Here is a 12,444-nt window from a genome sequence, read left to right as displayed (position 1 = left end):
ATCCAGCTCTACACCTTGTTATCTTGACCATTCTACAGTGTTCATTTTTGGACCTGACAGCCCATATATCAGCTCCAGGAGCTTGAAGTCTCCTTATTGAAGACTTTTCTGGTAGAATGAGATTATTGTGCGGGATTATCGTTCCTAATGGGAGGCCCCTTAAGAAAAAGCACACTGCCTTCATTTTGTCACCCGTGAGATGGGAACTGTTACTGTAGCCTTGACATGAGATCTGTATTATATAAAGTGGATTTTTTTTTCAGAAATTCCCTCAGATTTGTTGCCGTAGGGCACCTTTGTAAAGCATGGGCGGATTTTTTTTAGTACATAAAGTGCATTAGTCATAACTGGATGATATCCTGCCAAGAATCGTGTATTAGGGCTATTGAAATTTAAGCTCAGAAGACGTCAACGTCTTTCATTAAAATAAAAATCAAGCTCATTAACCCCTTCCTCTACATAAGTTACTGTTGAAAATACAGATGCCACCCCCCATGTCTCAGTAGGCTTATGAGCTCCCTAGATTGCTGCAAAGCCAGAAAGATCAAGGAGAGTTTACTTGCTCAAACCTGTCATCTCTCTTTTCAAGGAAGATTAAAAAACGATCTGAAGCAGACAAAAGTTCACAGGCCCTGAAAGAAGGCAGGACAGTACGTCTCATTTTTTGGATTGCTCTTACAAAGAGCTGGGATAGACACAATGGGTTGAATGGCCTCTTTCTGTGCTGTATTTATCAATTTCCTTCATCATGATTGTCACTTGTACTGTGACCTTATTTCTTAAAGACCTTTATTCTTTCATGGGATGTGGGCATTGCTGGTAAGGCCAGCATTTGATGCCCAAACCTAATTGCTCTTAAATTTGCTCGGCTGCTTCAGAGTCGATCACATTGCTGTGGGTCTGGAGTCACATGTAGGCCAGTCCCGGTAAGGATGGCTGATCTCCTTTCGTGGCTAGTTTCACCGTCACCATTACTGAGAGACTAACTTTCAATTCCATTTTTAGTAATTGATTTTAAGTTCCACTTGCTGCATGGTGAGATTTAAACCCTTGTGGCCAGCCTGGGTTTCTGGTGACATTACTCGTACACCACCATCCTTCCCCCTAATCTTCAGAATTTGGGCCTGAAGACAAACCTTTATTTCAGAAGGGAAGGAGACAAAAAAAACCGCTAAGTATAGACCAGTTAATTTAATCTCTATTGTTGGGAAAATGTTAGAGTCTATGAAAAAGGATTTAATAGCAGAGCATTTAGAAGTACATAATATGATCAAACATGGCTTCTCGAAGGGGAGATCACGCCTGACAAATTCATTAGAGGCCTCTGAGGAGGTAACAAGCAGGATAGATAATGGGAAAACAATGAATGTAATATATTTGGATTTTTGGAAGGTGTTTGAAAAGCTACCACACATTAGGCTACAAGAGCACATGATGGTGGAGGTAATATATTAGCACGGATAAGGGATTGGCTAACTAATAGATGACAGAGAGTTGGGATAAGGGTGCATTTTCAAGATGGCAGCTTGTAATTAGAGGGATGCCAAAGGGATTGGTGCACAATTATTTACTGTACATATTAATTACTTGAATGAAGGAAGTGAATGTACTGTAGCCCAGTTTACAGATGACACAAATATAGATGGGAAAAAGCAAGAACTGCAGGTGCAGGAAGTCAGAGTCGATACAGTGTGGAGCTGGAGGAACACAGCAGGTGAGGCAGCATCAGAGGAGCAGGAAATACTCGGTAGTTAGAGTAAGAGATGTTCAGCACGGAAACCCTCTGGGCCAAATGGGGCAACTTTTTCACGCAGAGGGTGGTGCATGTATGGAATGAGCTGCCAGAGGAGGTGGTGGAGGCTGGTACAATTACAACATTTAAAAGGCATCTGGATGGGTATATGAATAGGAAACATTAATAGGGATGTGGGCCAAATGCTGGCAAATAGATTAGATTAATGTAGAATATCTGGTCGGCATGGACGTGAAAAAATGTGAGGTTGTGCACTTTTGGCAGGAAGAAGAGTTGAATATTATTTAAATGGGGAAATACCTCAGAAAGCAGTAACACAGAGGAATTTGGGGGTCCTCATCCATGAATCACTAAAAACTAGCTTCCATGTTCAATTGGTAATAGGGAAGGCAAATGGAACGTTGGCCTTTATTTCAATGGGATTGAAGTGTAAAAGTGTTGGGGGGGATGGTGGTTTGCTAAAACTATACAAGGCACTAATTAGACCACAGCTACAATACTGTGAAAAGTTTTGGACCCCTTATCTAAGGAAAGAAAGATATACTAGATATACTGGCATTGGAGGCAGTCCAGAGAAGGTTCACTAGACTGATGCCAGGTATGGAGGGAGTGTCTTATGAGGAAAGGTTGAGTAGGTTGGGCCTGGACTCATTTGAATTTAGAAGAATGAGAAGCAACCTTATTGAAACATAGATTCTTGGGGGACTTGAAAAGATAGCTGTGGGAAAGTTGTTTCTTCTTTTGGGAGAGTCTGGACCAGAGGGCATAACCTCAGAATTAGGGGTTGCCTATTTCAGATAGAGATGAGGAGGAATTTTTTCTGAGACTAATGAATCTGTGGAATTCTATATAACAGAGGGCTGTAGAGGCTGCGTCATTAAGTACAGTCAAGGCTGAGATAGATCTTTAATCAGTAAGGGAATCAAGGGTGATGGGGATAAGGTAGAAAAATGGAATTGAGGATTATCAGACCAGCCATGATTTCTTTGAATGGCAGAACAGACTGGATGGGCTGAATGCCTACTTCTGTTCCCACGTCCTATGCTCTATGACCTCATGCTGAGTATCAGAAACATATATTCTTGGGGTTCGAATGTATCTTTGGGCTTCCTGATGTTTTGGAGACAGAGAAAATTAGATGACATTAACCTATGTCTATCAGCTGGGTGGCCATCTTGATTTTTTTCTTTGACTGGTGCAGTTTGAATGAGAGGAGCACAAATGGATGGCAGTTTGATTGTAAAGACTAAAATGGACCAATTCTAACCCTACATTACTCTCATATTAAAATCCTCAAGTCATTGAGACAAAGTAGGAGGCCATTGCGTCTATGTTAGCTCTCTGGACAGTCATCCAGCCAGGCCCATTCCCCTACTCTGTCCTGTAACCCTGCAAGTTTATTTCCCCCAAATGCCGATCCATTTTCCTTTTGATTTGTCTCTGCTTCCACCATCCTCGTAGGCAGCAAGTTCCAGGTCATTACCACTTGCTGTGTAAAAAGTAAATTCTTCCTCGCATTCCTCCTGCATCCCTTGCTTAAATATCTGCGAACTCTCGTCCTTGTACCAGTGAAATGGAAGCAGTTCAGTATAAGTGTCAAGTTTTATTAAGCTGAATTGACCCCATTTACTTGTGAATGAGCAACATTTGCAATCTTAGCACTAGCCGCAGGTCCAGTAATTGCAAAGTCACAGTTGTGACTTTGTGACACTCTCCAGTTGACCTGAATACCATTGGTACTGACTTTGTTTGTTTGTATTTGCTGTCCACTGGTATTTCCAGGTAGAGGCAGTGCATAAAAATTCTGTTTCTCAGAGCGTTTCACTGCTGTCAGATCAAGTTTATTGGCTTTGTTACGTTGCAACTGTGGTGGGCAACTTACGTCCTGACTCCCCAAAGCCTGTCCACTGTCTACAAGGTATAAATCCACTTGCCTGGATGTGTGCAGGTCCAACATTCAAGAAGGTCAATACAGTACAGGTTAAAGCAGCTTATTTGATTGACCATCCACCACAATAAACATTCACTCCCTTTACCAGTGATATCCAGTGGTGGCAGTGTGTACCATCCACAAGATGCACTGCAAATTCACCAAGGCTCCTCAGACAGCATCTTCCAAACCCAAGACCACTTCCATCTAGAAGGACAAGGGCAGCAGATACATGGGAACACCACCCCCTGCAAGTTCCCCTCCAAGCCACTCACCATCCTGACTTGGAAATATATTGCCATTCCTTCAATGTCGCTGGATCAAAATCCTGGAATTCCCTCCCTAATGTTATTGTGGGGCTACCTAAAAGCACATAAACTGCAGCAGTTCAAGAAAGTGGCTTAGCAGCACCAGTGATAGGCAGTAAATGCTAACCTAGCCTGCGTCCATGAAAGAATAAATAAGAATTGCACACACTTGGGAGGCAACCTTAGAAATGAGGCCTGAATAGAATCAAACTGAAGGCATTTTAATCCCATTTCCTGAGTGGACGGGAGCTAAAATAATTTAGTGTGAATTAAAGTTGTTATTCATTGGTAGTAATCTTTTCTTTTTGCTCCAAGTTGTTTAAGCCCAGTTACGTTTTGAGTGGCTCGCAGTAATGAGAGGTATTATTGCGAGGCTTTACTCACAGTTCCCAAAGTGCAAATTGATGTTACACTTTACAGCAAATGAAGTACTTTTGAACTGCAGTGACAGCATCACTGGTGACATCCCCATGAGCAAGGCCAAGTGAGGTTGCTAAGGAATTTTTCTGAAAGGTGTGAATCCGTGCCAATTGGACATCTTATAACTGTTGAACATTCAATGAAGCCATTTAAAGTTGTTTCATTAATGTGGACCGGGCCCCTTGTAAGTTTAAAGAATTATACAAACAGTTCTGCAGCAGCTCCTCTGTTGTTCCCTCTCATGATAATGGAGACATTGCTGAAAGAGTTAGATGATGGGACAGCACAGGTCACTCTTGGCCTGTATTGCCTTCATTGCCCAATTCCCTTTGCCAAAACTGAATTTTTTTTTCTGTCACGAGGGAAGAGGGATGAGTGTGTTAATGAGGCCTCTGCTTCTGCCAGTAACATCTGCACTCTGGTTCTAATCACATAAGCCCCATGGGTAATCCGAAGTAATTCCAGCTGACAATATGGTTCTATCTGAAAGACCAAAGGAGGACCAGGTGGCTGAGGCTCTCAGCACCAGAGGAAGCCTTGAGGGGAAAGGCAAGTGGAGGAAGTGAATGCTTACCCACAGAGAAATGGTCTTTCATTCAGTTCGACTTGGGTGCTTTTGGAAATAAGAGGCAATTTCATTATCAACCTGAGAGGATTTTATCAGGTCAGGACCAGATTCCTGGCCATTCTGTTTGCATTAACATCTGTTCCGGGGAAGCAGGTGGCATAGCTTTCCCACTTAATGCTAAAACCGTGTCAACAGTCCGGTATGGAACAAACAGCTGGTAGTTTAAGACAGAAACGTAGAGTGTAGCAAACATTGAAATTCTTTGACACAGTTGGAGGCTGTTTGGTCTATCATGTCTGTGCTGGTCAAGAAAAGAGCTATCCAGTCTGATTCCACTTTGCAGCTCCTGCTGCATAGCCTTATAGGATACAGCACTTCATGCACATTTCCAAGATTTTTTAACCATGATCAGAGTTTCTACCTGTCTCATCCTTTCAGGCAGTGAGTTCCAGACACCCACCACTCTGTGGGTGACAAAAATTATCTTATTGGCCCCCCTCATCCTTTCACGAATTACTGTAAGTGTAGGCCTTCTAGTTACTGATCTCTCTGATAAGGAAAATACATCCTCCTTATCCAACTTATCTAGGCCCTGTATTATTATAGATCTTTTACATGGCCTCCTCTGCCTTTTAATTTAAAAAGAAACTTCATAGACTTTGTAATAGGTGAAATCTCTGCGATATCACCATAGTAAATAGCAGCACTTGTTCCTGACATCTGAAAAGTTGTTTTTATGAAAGATGTTGATGTTCTGTGATTAAAGGCAGATCTTATTCAAATTGGAGAGGGATGCTCGGAGTAATATTCTAAGCAAAAAGGAATGAGGGAAATTGTAAACTCTTCTAAAAACAATGGCTGTTTTTCAAAGTGGGGAACATTAAAACAATTGAATTTTCAAACCAAAGTAAGTGATTTATTTTTCCCAAAAATATGGGTTATTCCTAAGAAATAGTAAGAACTGTCGATGCTGGAGTCAGAGATACACGGTGTGGAGCTGGATGAACACAGCAGGTCAGGCAGCATCAGAGGAGCAGGAAAGCTGATGTTTCGGGTCAGGACCCTTCTTCAGAACAACGGTCCCGACCTGAAATGTCGACTTTTCTGCTCCTCTGATGCTGCCTAGCTTGCTGTGTTCCTCCAGCTCCACACTGTGTTATCTCTGGGTTATTACTAAAATTTGTAAAGTGACATAGCAATACAATTCAATACAGATCAATTATATTTAATACGTGGTATTCTAGGGAGCCTGACTTCACTGACAATCTGCATTGTATCTGCATGATTTTCCTAAAGCAAGCAGTTCTGTATGTTTCAGTGTCCTGCATTGCCAGGGAAATGGAGCCAGCCTATCCACCTTCAGCCCTCTTGGCTGAAACAGAACAAGGTACACTTTCTGCTCTGTGTTTGAAAGAAAACGACTATTATTTTAAAAAAAGAGGGAAAATTCCATTGATCTCAAGATAAATCAATTTGACAGTGAATGCTGGGTTAGAAGGGTCACAGCATTTTAGACGGCTCGAGCTCTGCTCTTCATCGGATGAGTTTTCATTTAATTATTTAAAAAAATATTGTACTCTGCTGGTGAATTATATTAACATTGATTTATAGAATAACATAATTTTCTGAACAAACTTTTTAACTGAATTTTGTACTGAACCAGAGGAAGGATGCTATTCAGGAGATATGGAACACACTTCTTTGGCAACATCAGACACCCAAGGCTTAAGTTCATTCTGGCTAAATACAAACTAAAGCTCCTTCTACGCTGCCCACATACAGTGTGTACCACTCCAACTGCAAAAGTGCATTTTCTATGCCAACAATCCCTGAAAAAAGCTTTCTGAAAGGCAGGACAGTACTGAAGAAGCTCAGTAAGCTGGCTCATTGGACAAATACAGGTTGGCATCTACCATCCTCCAAATGTCAGTCCCTGCCACGTCACCCATCCTCCAGGTGCCAATCCCTTCCATCCCCCAAGTGTCATTGCTGCCCATCCTCTAGGTGCCAGTTCCTCCAGTTATCCCAAGAGGGATTGGCACCTGGAGGATGGATGATGTTGCAGGGGCTGGCACCTGGAGGATGGGCAGCACTGACACTTGGGTGATAGGAGGGATTGGCAGCACTGATAGTTGGGGGATAGGAGGGATTGGCACCTGGAGGATGGGCAGCACTGACAATTGAGGGAATGGCAGGAACCGGCACCTGGAAGATGGAGTGTCAGTGTTGACAAATCCTCCAGGTGTCAATCCCTCCTATCCCTCAAGTGTCACTGCTGCCCATCCTCCAGGTGCCAGCCCCTGCCACATCACCCATCCTCCAAGTACCAATCCCTCTTGGGGAAACGGGAGGGACTGGCACCTAGAGGATGGGCAGCAGTGACACTTGAGGGATGGGTGGGATTGGCACCTGGGGGATGGGTGATGTGGCAGAGACTGGCATTTGGAGGATGGTAGATGCCCATCCTCCAGGTGCTAGTCCCTCCCATCCTTAGTTTGCTGAACCAATTCTGGTATAACTGTTGGACTGGTGAGGTAAGGAACTTGGCACCAAAGCCTCTACTTATTAACTGGAGAGAAATTGGAGCCAGCAGCTGTCTGGTTGGAAAACAAAAGTTGCACAAATAGCCTCCTAAATACAAGTCCTGTCGTATTTTTAATATCGTGCGAGGTTTTTTTTGGGTTTGGAAAGTGGTTATACAATCTGTCTGAGGCACTTGAGAATCTCAAGGTTTTCAGAGAGACTGCTGGCTCGTGTTCCCACAGGCTGGTGTGGGTGAGGCAGGTTCCTTGAAAATCCATGCTAAAGGCAATGGATTACCTCACCCGAGTGGTCATTGTTATGTGTGAGCCTGGGTGCTGAGTGTTTGAAGGCTGCTGGAGCGCATTGACGGGTGGGGGCATCTGCAGATTAGCCTGATCTTGCCCATTCACGAGCTTGACACTTGTGCATTTTTGTAGCTGTTCTTTTTGTTTCTTCCCTCACTCTCCCTAGCTCGGGGTGTGAGGCAACTTTAACTTGTTCTGCTGCTACCCCAACTGCAAGTAACTTGACAGAACGGGAGATGAAACCAGGCACATTACTGGTCTCAAGGTATTGTTACCATAGCCCTACCAGACCATAGGGCTGCTCTCATTAAAAAGAGAGAGAGAGACTACTGGTGGTGGTTCAACCTGAGGGTCACTGTGCCTCAGGTGAGGGGAGGGATTGAGGAGTGGTCTTTGGTTAGTTTGGTTGGCCAAACAGCTGTTTTGCAATGCAAGAGTGGTGCCAACAGCAAAGGTTCAATTCCCACACTAGCTGAGGTCCCACCTTCTCAATCTTGCCCCTCGCCTGAGGCATGGTGACCTGCAGGTTAAACCACCACCAGTTGTCTCTCTGTCTCTGTAATGAGACTGCAGCCTCAGGTCCTTTGGGACTATGGTGTATTTACCTTTACTGTCCTAAATTCAGTCATTATGACACAGGGGGAGGCTATCTGGTGCACCCCTGTGTCCATGCCAGCTCTCGTAAGGGCAATCCAATCAGTCCCATTCTCCCACTCTATCCCAGAAGCCCTGAAAGTTTATTTCCTTCAAATGTTCATCCAATTTCATTTTGAAATCATCAATCATTTTCGCTTCAATTGTCCTTGTAGGATATAGGTCTGGTCTACCATATTTTTACTTAGCAAATGCAAATGCCCTGAGCCAAGCACCAGTCTCCACATTTGTCGAGTTTAAGGTGATTAGTCTGTAGTGAGCAGCACGCAGTGTCCAGTTAACCAAGGAACCATTGCGACAACAGCATAAGACCCCTAACTTCCCCCCCACCCCAGACTGGTAAACAATGTCCAAATTTCAGTAAGAAACTCTCACTCTTTGATTCAAACATATTCATTTTGGAATTGATAAAAGTGAGGGGCACACACAGGCAACATGCCCCTCATTTTCCAACCTGAGGGCAGCAGGCAAGGTTCTCGCTACCAGTGTGTACTTGCCAAAAGTAAGCTTGGAGATCTCCAAGTAGTTTCACAAAGTGTTCAAATGCAAGTCTTTACAAAAACAGACTGTATGTAGTCCCTTTCCTGTTGTACATCTGCTTTGTGTCCAGTTGGTCATGACCCGCAAACCATTTCCAAATCAGGATTTGCTGCACCAACTAACTCCTACACCCACAATGCAGCATCCTATTACACAGTTTGTAACATTGGTACATTGAAAAAAAAAGCATCCTTCTGCTTTTTTTAAGCCTTCAGGGAAAAGAAAAATCTAATAGTACTGAAAGAAACATTCGATGATCAAGGGTTAAAGTTTCCAAGTAGGGAGGTTTATGAGAACAGGCTTTAACCCAAAGCAGAAAGCCAGTTGGAGCAACTTTTATGTGAAAATAGCCTCAATCAGTACTCTGACTCTATAATGTTGGATGTGCATGATTCAATTGGTGGCACTCTTACCTCTGAGTCAGAAGATTGTGGGTTCAAATCCCACTCTAGGACTTGACTGCAACAACCAAGGCTGACATTCCCTGTGCGGTACTGAAGGAGTTCTGCACTGTTGGAGGCGTCAGATATGACTGTAAATTCAGGGTGCCTGCTCTCTTGGGTAGACATAAAGTCCCTTGGTACTGCTTTGAAGAAGAGCAGGGACATTCTGCCTAGCATCCTAGCCCATATTTATTCCTCAAACAACACCACGATAAAGCAAATTTGCTGGTCGTCATCACGTTGATGTTTGTGGAATCTTGCTGTGTGCACACTGGCTGGGACACTTTCTACATTACAACAGTAACCGCATTTTCCAGAGGTAGAGAGCTCTGGGACATCCTGTGCTCATTGAAAGGTGCTGTAGAAAATCCAAGTTTCTTTTCAATGCAGCCAGGCTGGTTAGCTTGACGGTTTCTTCCTGTTCATTCGGGATACAGAATATTTTGAATATATGGCCTGGCTGTACAGAAGAAACGACAATAAATGTGGCTTCAATAATTTTTAAAATCATATCATTTGGCAGTAAATTTTTTGGCTTTGAACTTAATGAATCAAAATCATTATAATTGGATGGGGCTAATTTGGTTCCGTTATCAATAATTTACTGTCCTGTTTCTCATCATGGATTTTGGCAGTTTGCCTCGTATGTATCTGGGGTTAGATTGCTGGCAGACTCTAGGCAGAAATTACATTAAAAGCCTCTGAAGCCATGGCCCGTGAGTGGGAGGTGTATACACTTTGTATCATCAGAATCTGCAGTTTCCATTTCTGCTTGTTAGCTGCTGTCCTTTTCAATCCTTAGATTTTGATCCACATTCCTGATTAGAAAATGAGGGGAAAGTTAACGTTCAATCTTTCTTTTTCTTCTTAAAAGCAACGACCATTTTCACGAGCTGAAAAGTCTTTAAGTATGGGAAGGATTAAGGCGTGCCTGCTTCAGAATGTTCTTCTAAATCTAATGCTGGTCCAGTGTGGATGGTACAAAGACACAAAGTGTAGCACATCTATGAAAGTAACAGAGAAACTTGGTCATTCACCCTGTAGGATGGTGGAACAATAGCAGTCTTTCAGCACTGTAAAACACTCCAGGATTATGGTTTGTAAAAGGGGAAAAATAAGAGCTTGCATATTTTTTGCCATTTATCCTTTACTTCCTATGTGTTATTGCCCGTTCTGCATCCTTGCCTTTTTATCAGAAAGGAAGTGAGATAGTCACATGGTCAGTACAGAGATTGCAGAGTATCATAAACATGCTTGTGAAATTCTCTCCAGCTTTGCACTTCCTGAATGTTTGAACATGCCCATTTAAAACATTGAGAGAGAAAGAAAGAGAGAGACTCTCTCAGTACTGCTAGGCCCAGATGACTCTCTCTTCAAGTCCTATAGCATATTTTCTTCTCCAAGATTTAAAATATAATCAGTTTAATTCCTAATGTTCATTCAGAAAGATCTGTTGGTTCATGTAAAGGGGAAGGCAACCTCACTAATTCTCCTTCAGATCTCTATCTGAAAGCAGGTCTGACGCACAGTGTTGTTGCACCAAGGGGATCATAGAATCCCTGCAGTATGGAAGCAGGCCATTTGGCCCACCAAGTCCACAATGACCTTCTGAAGAGCATCCCACCCAGACCAACCCCCCCCATCCTATCCCTGTAACCCTGCATTTCCTATGGCTAATCCACCTAACCGATACATCCCTCGACACTGTGGACAATTCAGTATGACCAACCCACCTAACCTGCACATTTTTGGACTATGGGAGGAAACTGAAGCAAATCCATGCAGACACGGGGAGAATGTGCAAACTCCAAACAGACAGTCACCTGAGGCTGGAAGTGAACCCGGACCTGTGAGGTAGCAGTGCTAACTACTGAGCCACCATGCCAAAGAGACAGGTTCTGAGTCCATTACAGCTGGAATGGGGATCAAATCCCCTGCTGTTGGCATAAATCTGATTGACATTGATAATCCAGCCAACTGTTTAATGGACTCTGAAGGAGTCCACATTGCTGTGGCAATAGACACTTGTAGTCCTAAGCAATGGATAGTGATGGTAAAGGCTCTATATTCTTTCCATCATATGGTTGACTAGGAATCTTGCCCACTCTCACCACTTGCCATTGGCATACGTTGGAAGGATTTACAGGTTGACGCTTTAATTGTTTGGCCATGTTCTGAATACACTTTCCCTGGCTGTCAGGTTTTGGAGTGGGATTTGAACCCAGCGTTTCTGGCTCAGAAGCAGGAATGTCATAAGATGTCCTCCAATTATTCAATAACAAATAAAAGAAGAACATTTTGCACTTCTGTCACATCTTTCATGACTTCAAAAGGATTTCAAATACTTACAGCCTATTAAGTTCTTTTGAATAGTCAGCAGCAATGTAGGAAAAGCAACAGCCAATTTCTACACAGCAAGATCCCACAAAAGCAATCTGATGATTACCAGATTTTTCTTAATGATATTGATTGAGGGATAAATATAGACCTGGAAACAGAGAAGGATAACTCCTGTTCGTCTTCAAAATAGCACCAGCATACCTTTTACTTCCACCTGAGAGGACAGACAGGGTGTTAATGTCTTAACTAAAGACGGCCCCGTTTTGCAGGCAAGGGGAATTAAGTGAATGAATCGTTCGTTCTCTCTGAAGAGTTCTGAAGAAAGGTCACAGGACCCAAAACGTTTACTCTCTTTTCTCTCCACGTGTGCTGCCAGACCTGCTGAGTTTTTTTTTCCCAGCAATTTCTGTTTTTGTTTGTATTCAGTTCTCTCTGTGGAAGTATGTTGGACTGCATGGGACAGCCTTGCAAAACTTAGATTAAACTGGAGATACTAACAATTACTTTAAAATGACAGGAGTACCATTGATTGCAAAGAATTTAGACCTAATTTTCACGCATTTCCGATTTACAGTAGAAAGCGGGAAAAATCCCTTTGCGTAGAGAAAAGGGGCTTGCGGGATTCACTGTTAGGGTTAGCAGCTGAAACAGAAACTGTGA

The sequence above is a fragment of the Rhincodon typus genome, chromosome 41, assembly GCF_021869965.1.
Source record: "Rhincodon typus isolate 14 chromosome 41, sRhiTyp1.1, whole genome shotgun sequence".
In the NCBI taxonomy this organism is placed as follows: Eukaryota; Metazoa; Chordata; class Chondrichthyes; order Orectolobiformes; family Rhincodontidae; genus Rhincodon; species Rhincodon typus.
This window is presented reverse-complemented; position numbering follows the sequence as displayed.